The sequence below is a fragment of the Nicotiana tabacum genome, chromosome 2 (genome assembly GCF_000715075.1).
Source record: "Nicotiana tabacum cultivar K326 chromosome 2, ASM71507v2, whole genome shotgun sequence".
NCBI lineage: Eukaryota > Viridiplantae > Streptophyta > Magnoliopsida > Solanales > Solanaceae > Nicotiana > Nicotiana tabacum.
This window is the reverse complement of record NC_134081.1, coordinates 15,761,461-15,769,850: the sequence shown is the minus strand read 5'-3', so window position 1 is coordinate 15,769,850 and position 8,390 is coordinate 15,761,461. Positions and strand designations below refer to the sequence as shown.

General features: G+C 39.4%; 1 long non-coding RNA gene across 1 annotated transcript; it reads left to right on the top strand.

The window, feature by feature from the left end:
- Positions 1 to 2,500: 2,500 nt before the first annotated feature.
- On the top strand, positions 2,501 to 4,910 carry LOC142168209 (uncharacterized). The gene is made up of 2 exons (XR_012698233.1): positions 2,501 to 2,883; positions 3,921 to 4,910. It is a non-coding gene; the product is annotated as an uncharacterized LOC142168209 (long non-coding RNA).
- Positions 4,911 to 8,390: the final 3,480 nt, after the last annotated feature.

Genomic DNA, 8,390 nt, shown 5'->3' with positions numbered 1-8,390 from the left:
TGAGGGGCTCCACCCCAGCATCCATATTAGTATGGCCAGGGAGTTGGAGATGAATATTTCCTATCAACAGGTTGTGAGTATTTCCAGGAGATTGGAGGGCATGCTTGCCCGAGACAGAGAGGAGAGAGAGGCCAAGAGGTCTCGAGAGACTGGTTATTATTCTGGTGCTCGTGCCCCAGCAGCTCGTCATGGTAGGGGTTATGTGAGTCGCCTCATTCATTCAGCTCTTCCAGCCGCCAGTGGTGTTCCAGCCCCTTCTAGGCCCCAGGAGCCTTATTATGCGCCGCCAGTATCTAGTGTGCCTCCCGCATAGGGTGTTCCTAGCGGCCAGTCCAGTAAATCTGGCCCGAGCTAGACACAACAGCCACGCCCTCCCAGAGCTTGTTTTGAGTGTGGCGACACTCGCCATATGGTGAGGGATTGCCCCAAATTTAGGAGAGGTGCACCTCCACAGACTTCTCAGCCACAACGTGCTCCACCGGGTCCTCAGGCTATGATTCCAGCACCATCTACTTCCCCACCTGCTCAGCCAGCTCAGGTGGAGGTCGGGGAGGTCGAGGTCGCCCTAGAGGGGGAGGCCAGGCTAGGTATTATGCTCTTCCGACTCGTACAGAGGCAGTTGCTTCCGACTCTGTCATTACAGGTATTGTTCTAGTCTGTCATAGAGATGCGTCGGTATTGTTTGACCCAGGATCTACATATTCTTATGTGTCCTCTTATTTTGCCCAGTGTTTGGGCGTGTCTCGAGATTCTTTGAGTTCTCATGTTTATGTGTCTACTCATGTGGGACATTCTCTTGTTATGGACCGCGTGTATCAGTCGTGTTTGATTGCTCTTAGTGGTTTTGAGACCAGAGCTGATTTATTATTGCCCAGCATGGTAGACTTTGATATTATTTTGGGCGTGGATTGGTTGTCACCCCATTATGCTATTCTTGATTGTCACGCCAAAATCGTGAAGGCTATGCCAGGTTTACCGCGATTAGAGTGGAGAGGTACCTTAGAGTATACTCCCAGCAGAGTTATTTCATTTCTTAAAGCTCAACGAATGGTTGAGAAGGGGTGTGACGTGTATCTAGCTTATGTGAGAGATGTCAGTATTAATACCCTCACGGTTGAGTCAGTTCCAGTAGTGAGGGACTTTCCATATGTGTTTCCAGCTGATCTTCCGGGCATGCCGCCCGACAGAGATATGGATTTTGGCATTGATTTTTTGCCGGGCACTCAGCCCATCTCTATTCCTCCATATCGTATGGCTCCTCCTGAGTTAAAGGAGTTGAAGGAGCAGTTATAGGAATTGCTTGATAAGGGCTTCATTCGGTCCAGTGTGTCACCTTGGGGTGATCCTGTCTTATTTGTGAAGAAGAAGGATAGTTCTATGCGGATGTGTATTAATTACCGCCAGTTGAAAAAAGTCACAGTGAAGAACAGGTATACATTGCCTCGTATTGATGACTTATTTAATTAGTTACAGGGTGCCAAAGTGTTTTCAAGATTGACTTACGTTCAGGATATCATCAGTTGAAGATTCGGGAGTCAGATATCCCTAAGATTATTTTTAGGACCAGATATGGTCACTATGAGTTTCTTGTTATGTCTTTTGGGCTGACCAATGCCCCAACAACTTTTATGCACTTGATGCACAGTGTGTTCCGGCCTTATCTTGACTCATTCGTCATTGTGTTTATTGACGACATTTTGGTGTACTCCCGGACTCGGAAAGATCATGAGCATCACCTGAGGACTGCGCTTCAGACCTTGAGAGAAAAGAAGTTATATGCAAAAATTTCAAAGTGTGAGTTTTGGCTAGACTCAGTGGCATTCTTAGGTCATATAGTATCGAGTGAGGGGATCCAGGTAGATCCGAAGAAGATTGAAGCAGTGCAGAGTGGGCCCAGACCGTCCTCAACTACGGAGATTCGGAGCTTCCTTGGTTTGGCGGGGTTTTACCGTCGGTTTGTTGAGGGATTTTCTTCTATTGCAACACCTATGACTGTGAACAACTAATTTTTCACCACACCGAATTCTATACTATTTTAGTGTAAATATTTCTTTTAGGTTTTATCGTGATATTTTAAAACTTTTATCTTACTTTTAGTAGAGTTTATTTAAGAAAATTAAAAACTACAAAATAAATATAAACATTCTTAGAATACATGTTTTAGTTCTATTTATAAAGAAAAAAAAAATTTACAAATAATATATGGTTTCTTTTAATTAGAATTATAATAAGTTATGGTATTTTCTTAGTATCATTTAAAGTACATATAAATATTTAGTTTTTTTATATTGTAAGAAACGTTGGTTAATCTTCTTATCTCTATATTTAATTTATCTTCTAAAATAAAAAATAAAAAATAAAGTGAAGTTAACGTCAAAAGATACAAAAATAAGATTTTTAAGTTAGTTAACTTCCCCAATTTTGCTAAACTCCCCACTTTTATCCAGCACTCCTCACATCCTTTCCCCCTCAAAAACCCCATGTTGCCCACTCAGAATTTGAGGAACAAGATAAAAGAACTACTAATACTCTTCTATATAAAGAAAAAAGGGACTTCTTTTATAGAAAATATTCAAGCAAAAAAATCACTAGTTCTTCCCGATTTAAAAAAACAACCATTTCTTCTTCCATAAATAGTCATGAAATCCATATGAGAAACCATCATTAAAACCGGTTAGTATCATCAAAAAATCACCTGAAAATCCGAGGCAAAACTCATTTTTTGAAGGTCCGATTGCCGTCGAGTTCGAGGTCGTCCGAGTTCCGTTCGTTAGTTTCAGTTTCGGTTCTCTGTTTTCGATTGGGTTCAATCTCCTTTACTGTACGAGATGATTTATTTGGAATTTCTTATCTGTATATATTGGAAAGGTTTCATCGCTTGAGGTCCGTTTCTTTTTCCTTCATTGTTTTGCTTGTAAATCATGCTCTTTTAGCCTTCATTAGCCTTCTAGCAATGTGTTGATTGAGTTTTTGTGTTAGTTCGTTGCAAAGATAGAAGCCCGTGATGACTTATATTGATATCCTTTTAATGATTCAAAGTATGAGGGTCTGACCTATATCATTAAATATTTTGGTAATGTTTGTTCTATTTTAAACTAAGAATTTGGGGTTTTAGTTACTGTTATTATCATCTCTGTTTCATAGGAGAACCAATAGAGTTATATGATTATCCCTCAATATGGTAGTATTAGTAAATTTTTCTGTTTTAACCATGGCCCTTTTATCATTGTTAGATGCTATTTTATATAGTGAAGTAGGTGCTGTAGGCAATTTGATATTATGTTGATAATAATGACCATCGTACAATGGTACGAAAGGTCAATTTTGCCTTTTCGACCTCGACGTTCATTGGGTTATTTTATATCAAAGAAGGTTTGTTTATTCCATGTTCGCATTATTTCTCTTTCTGTTACACTATTAAAGCATGAATGTGAATAAGTTTCATAATAATTTTTGATTCTTTGAGTTATACACATCTTATTTGGAATAAAGCTGGAAATAGCCATTTAAAATTGAGGTTGTCTCTTCTTGTAGGGACGTCTTTAAGGTTAGAGTGAAATGAATTTGTTATTTTGAATTTTTTTTGTGGTGTTTGTACTTTTGCCTCTGAGATACATTTAATTTGAGGCATGTGAAATATATAGTTAAGAAAAGACATCGTGTTTATTGGCCTTCTTTTGAGCCAAGGAGTGACGTTTATTGTCATTTTCTTCAAAGTTTCGCAATAAGACTGAATATGTGATGGTTTATTAAGATGAAACGGAACCTTGTTCATTAATGGGTTAAGATATCTATTAGCTCCAAAATAGTTATCTATGCCCCAAACTAGATACTATTCTGTAACGATCATGTAATGTGTTTGGTTGCATAAATAGTTTTAGTGATTGATCTATATCCCTTCCCCAATAATTTCCGTTCAGGTGGACAGAGGAGTGTGAGGAGAGCTTTCAGAAGCTCAAGACAGCTTTGACTACAACTCCAGTATTGGTATTTCCTTCAGGTTAAGAGTCTTATACAGTTTATTGTGATGCGTCGCGAGTTGGCCTCAGCGCAGTGTTGATGCAGGACTATAGGGTGATTGCCTACTCGTCCAGACAGCTGAAGGTGCATGAAAAGAACTATCTTGTCCACGACCTTGAGCTAGCAGCTATTGTTCATGCCTTGAAGACTTGGAGGCACTATTTGTACGGTGTCCCTTATGAGATCTATACTGATCACCGGAGTTTGCAGCATCTGTTCAAGCAGAAGGGTCTTAATTTGTGTTAGAGGAGGTGGTTAGAGCTGCTTAAGGATTATGACATCACCATTTTGTATCATCCTGGGAAGGCCAATGTGGTGGTCGATGCTTTGAGTCGTCGAGCAGAGAGTTTGGGGAGTTTAGCATATCTACCAGCAGCAGAGAGGCCCATAGTATTGGATGTTCAGGCCTTAATCAGCCAGTTTGCGAGATTGGATATTTCTGAGCCAAGTCGAGTATTAGCTTTTGCGGTCTCTCGGTCTTCTCTTTATGATCGTATCAGGGAGAGTCAGTATGATGACCCCCATCTGCTTGTCCTTAAGGACACGGTCCAGCACGATGATGCTAAGGAGGTCACTATTGGAGAGGATGGTGCATTGAGGAGGCAGGGCGGGTTTTGTGTGCCCAATGTAGACGGTTTGCGTGAGTTGATTCTCTAGGAGGCTCACAGCTCGCGGTACTCCATTCATCCGGGTGCCGCGAAGATGTATCAGAACCTGAGGCAGCATTATTGGTGGAGAAGGAAGAAAAAGGACATAGTAGAGTATGTGTGATGACCCAAAATGTCATCTTTAAGTTTAATGATTAATTATGTGATCTAAGCACTATTTACCATTAGTCGACTTGCGTGTGCAGTCCGTAAAAAATTTTCGGAAAGTTTTCAGGTGAAAAATGGATTAAAATGTGAATTAGATATTTAAAACATAACTGAGTTGACTTTGGTCAACATTTTGAGCAAACGGACTCGGATCAGTGTTTTGACAGTTTCGGTTGGTCCGTATCGTGAATTGGGACTTGGGCGTATGCCCGGAATTAAATTCCGAGGTCCCTAGCCTGAGATATGAAATTTTGATGAAAAATTTAAATTTTAAGTTCAAATAGTGACCGGATGTCGAATTTTGTGCAAATGACCCCGGAATAGGATAACAGTGATTGTTTGATATAAATCTGTAATACACACGAGTTTACAACTTCGAACCAGCAATGGCTTTACCTATCGACCATAAAGCCGGCCTTCAAGATGAAACCAATAACTTGGTACCCGGGCCGGAAGGCCACTTGACGATGGCACTGAAACTCGAATCGAAGTACCTGAAATTCGAGCCGAAGTATCGTTAGATGTCAATTCGCAAGTGGCTCTTGAGGCAAACTAACGTTCCAAATTGGAAAAAAGCATTCAGGGCGGTACTCGATACGTAGCTCGAGACACCCATAACATGGAGGAAATCGGAGTCAGCTTACGTATGATCTTCGAGATGTTACAAGCCCAACAAGTAGCGATAGCTCAGTTACAGAGCCAAACTCATATACAAAGCAGGCCAAATCCCAATCCGCTTCGAGAAATCACCCCCAGAACAGAGCCCGCCATAGTGAAGTCAAACGAGAATTTTGATGATTCCAACAGCTCCGTATGGTGATTTTGGAGTTAGGAGCATGATCGGAATTTTATTTGGAAGTCCGTAGTGGAATTAGGCTTGAAATGCCGAAAGTTGAATTTTTTAGAAGTTTGACCGAGGTGTTGACATTTTGATATCGGGGTCGAAATCCGATTCTAAAAATTTTCATAGCTCCATTATGTCATTTATGACTTGCGTGCAAAATTTGAGATCAATCGAACTTGATTTGATAGGTTCCGGTGTTGTTTGTAGAAATTAGAAATTTCAAAGTTCATTAGGCTTGAATTGGGGTGTAATTCATGGTTTTAGCGTTGTTTGAGGCGATTTGAGGATTCGATTAAGTTCGTATGATGTTTTAGGACTTGTTGGTATATTTGGTTAAGGTCCCGAGGGCCTTGGGTGAGTTTCGGATGGTTAACGGATCAAGAATTGAACTAGAACAGCTGCTGTAATTTCCTTCTGTTGGAAATTTGTTTCTGCCCAGAAATCGAGCCGAGGATCGAAGGCAGGCTCGAGATCCATGGTCGAAGGCAATCTCGAAGGCCAGTGATCGAAGTCCACTGATCGAAGGCCCAGGATCGAGGGCTATGACCAAGGCCAGTGATCGAAGGCCATAAAGATCGAAGCCATGATCGATAGCCAGGATTGATGGCTGTGATCGAGCCCCAGGATCGAGGGCCATGATCGAAGGTATGATCGAAGGCCATGACCGAGGTCCATGATCGGACCCCATGATCGGCCCCATGATCGGACTCCCCTTAATCGGACTCCCCATGATCGGACTCCTATGATCGAGGTCCAGGATCGGACCCCATGATCGAGGTTACCCTGGACAGATCTGTAAGATATAAAATCAGGGGGGCTTCATCCCATTCGCCATTTTTAACAACTTGGAGCTTGAGCAGAGGCCATTTTTGATATATCTTCAAGGAAAAAAATATTGGGGTAAGTGTTCTTAACTCAATTTTGGTTAGATTACCCGAATCCATCATTGTTTTTAATATTTAATTGGTGATTTAAGTTGGAAAAATTTGAAAACCCTCTTGGATAGATTTGTGGATTTGGGGGTCGAATCGTTATTGAAATTTAGTCATTTTGGTATGGTTAGACTCGTGGTTGAATGGGCGTTCATAATTAGTAATTTTCGCCGGATTCCGAGATGTGGGCCCCACGGGCAAATTTTGATTTAATTTCGGATTATTATTGAAAAGAAAATGTAATATTTTCTTATGAAATTAATTTCTATAATTTTTGTTGACTGTATCTAATTAATTATGACTAGATACGAGTCGATCGGAGTCGGAAAATCGAGGAAAAAGCATAATACTTGATTAAATTGGAGCAAGTCGAGGTAAGTGACTTGTCTAACCTTGTGTGAGGGAAATTTCTCCTAGAATTGATATTAATGTAATTATTGAAATGTGTTGAAAGTCGTGTACACGAGGTGACGAGTGTGTACACGGGCTAAATATGAAAGATTATATTTTTAAATTATGTAGATCATTGTTGCGCATTTATTAAATTATTTTATCTTGTTATATTCTTCATCATTGATCTGTGATATATATTTTAAATTTGTTTGACCTTTTCCTACTAATTGTTTTACCTATTTAATTGAAACTTGGTTTCTTCTATATTGTGCATTATTTGAAGGTTGATTTTTTTAAAATTAAATATTATTAATATGAAGTATTTGATATTTCTTTTAAATTTGATATTGAAGCAACGTATTAAAAATTTAAAATATTATTTTTCTGAATTATTTATTCTCGAATATTTTTGTAAGAATTTTTTTTTTGGATTATTCTGCCATGAGCTGTGAGCTCTTTATTATTGAAAAATATTATTGTTGATTTTTTTGTGGAAAATTAAAATATTGGGCACTTGAGGTGCAAATTGTGATATATTGTGATATTGATACGCATGCGGTGGTATAAGGTCTGGGGTGTTGAAATGCATGTGGTGAGATAAGGGTGGCTTGATACGCGTGGCTAGGAGGGGTGACTACTAGAAGTCATGCGGTGTGATAAGGGTGGCTAAAACGCGGGATGCTATTTCGGAAAAAATATTTTCTTTAAATAAATTGTGAAGGCTCCCGCGGTGGTATTAGGAAATGAGATATTGTGAATTTATTTATAATTTGGGACTACGAGGCAGTACCTCAGGAGTGCCCTTGTTGATATTGATTTATGGCCATAATTGCTTTCGATTAATTGTTGTGATTTTCATAAAGTTGAAGGAAATTCTGTTTTGATTCCACGAGATATTATTTGTAATTATTTGGTGTCATTAAATGTGACATACTATTTGATTTATTTCCAATGTCATTTTATTTTACTATATTGTTAAATATTTTTTCATGCCATTATTATATTCCAGTAGGGCCTTACCTGACCTCGTCACTATTCTACCGAGGTTAGGCTTGGCACTTACTGGGTACCGCTGTGGTGTACTCATACTACACTTCTGTACATCTTTTTGTACAGATCCAGGTACATTTTACTAACCTAGACGTCAGTGAGTTACCTGCGCACGGAGACTTCGAGGTATATCTGCCAGCGTCCGCAGACTCCGGAGTCCCCTTCTTTCATTTTATGTTGCTTCCTTATATTTTATTTAGACCTTGATATATAGAGACATTGAGAATAAATTCTTAGAAGCTTGTGACTTATTTCTACCGGGTTTTGTGAGTTAAAATTGTTTGGATTGTAGTTTATTTATTTCAGATATTTATTGTTATTCCGAATTGATAGGCT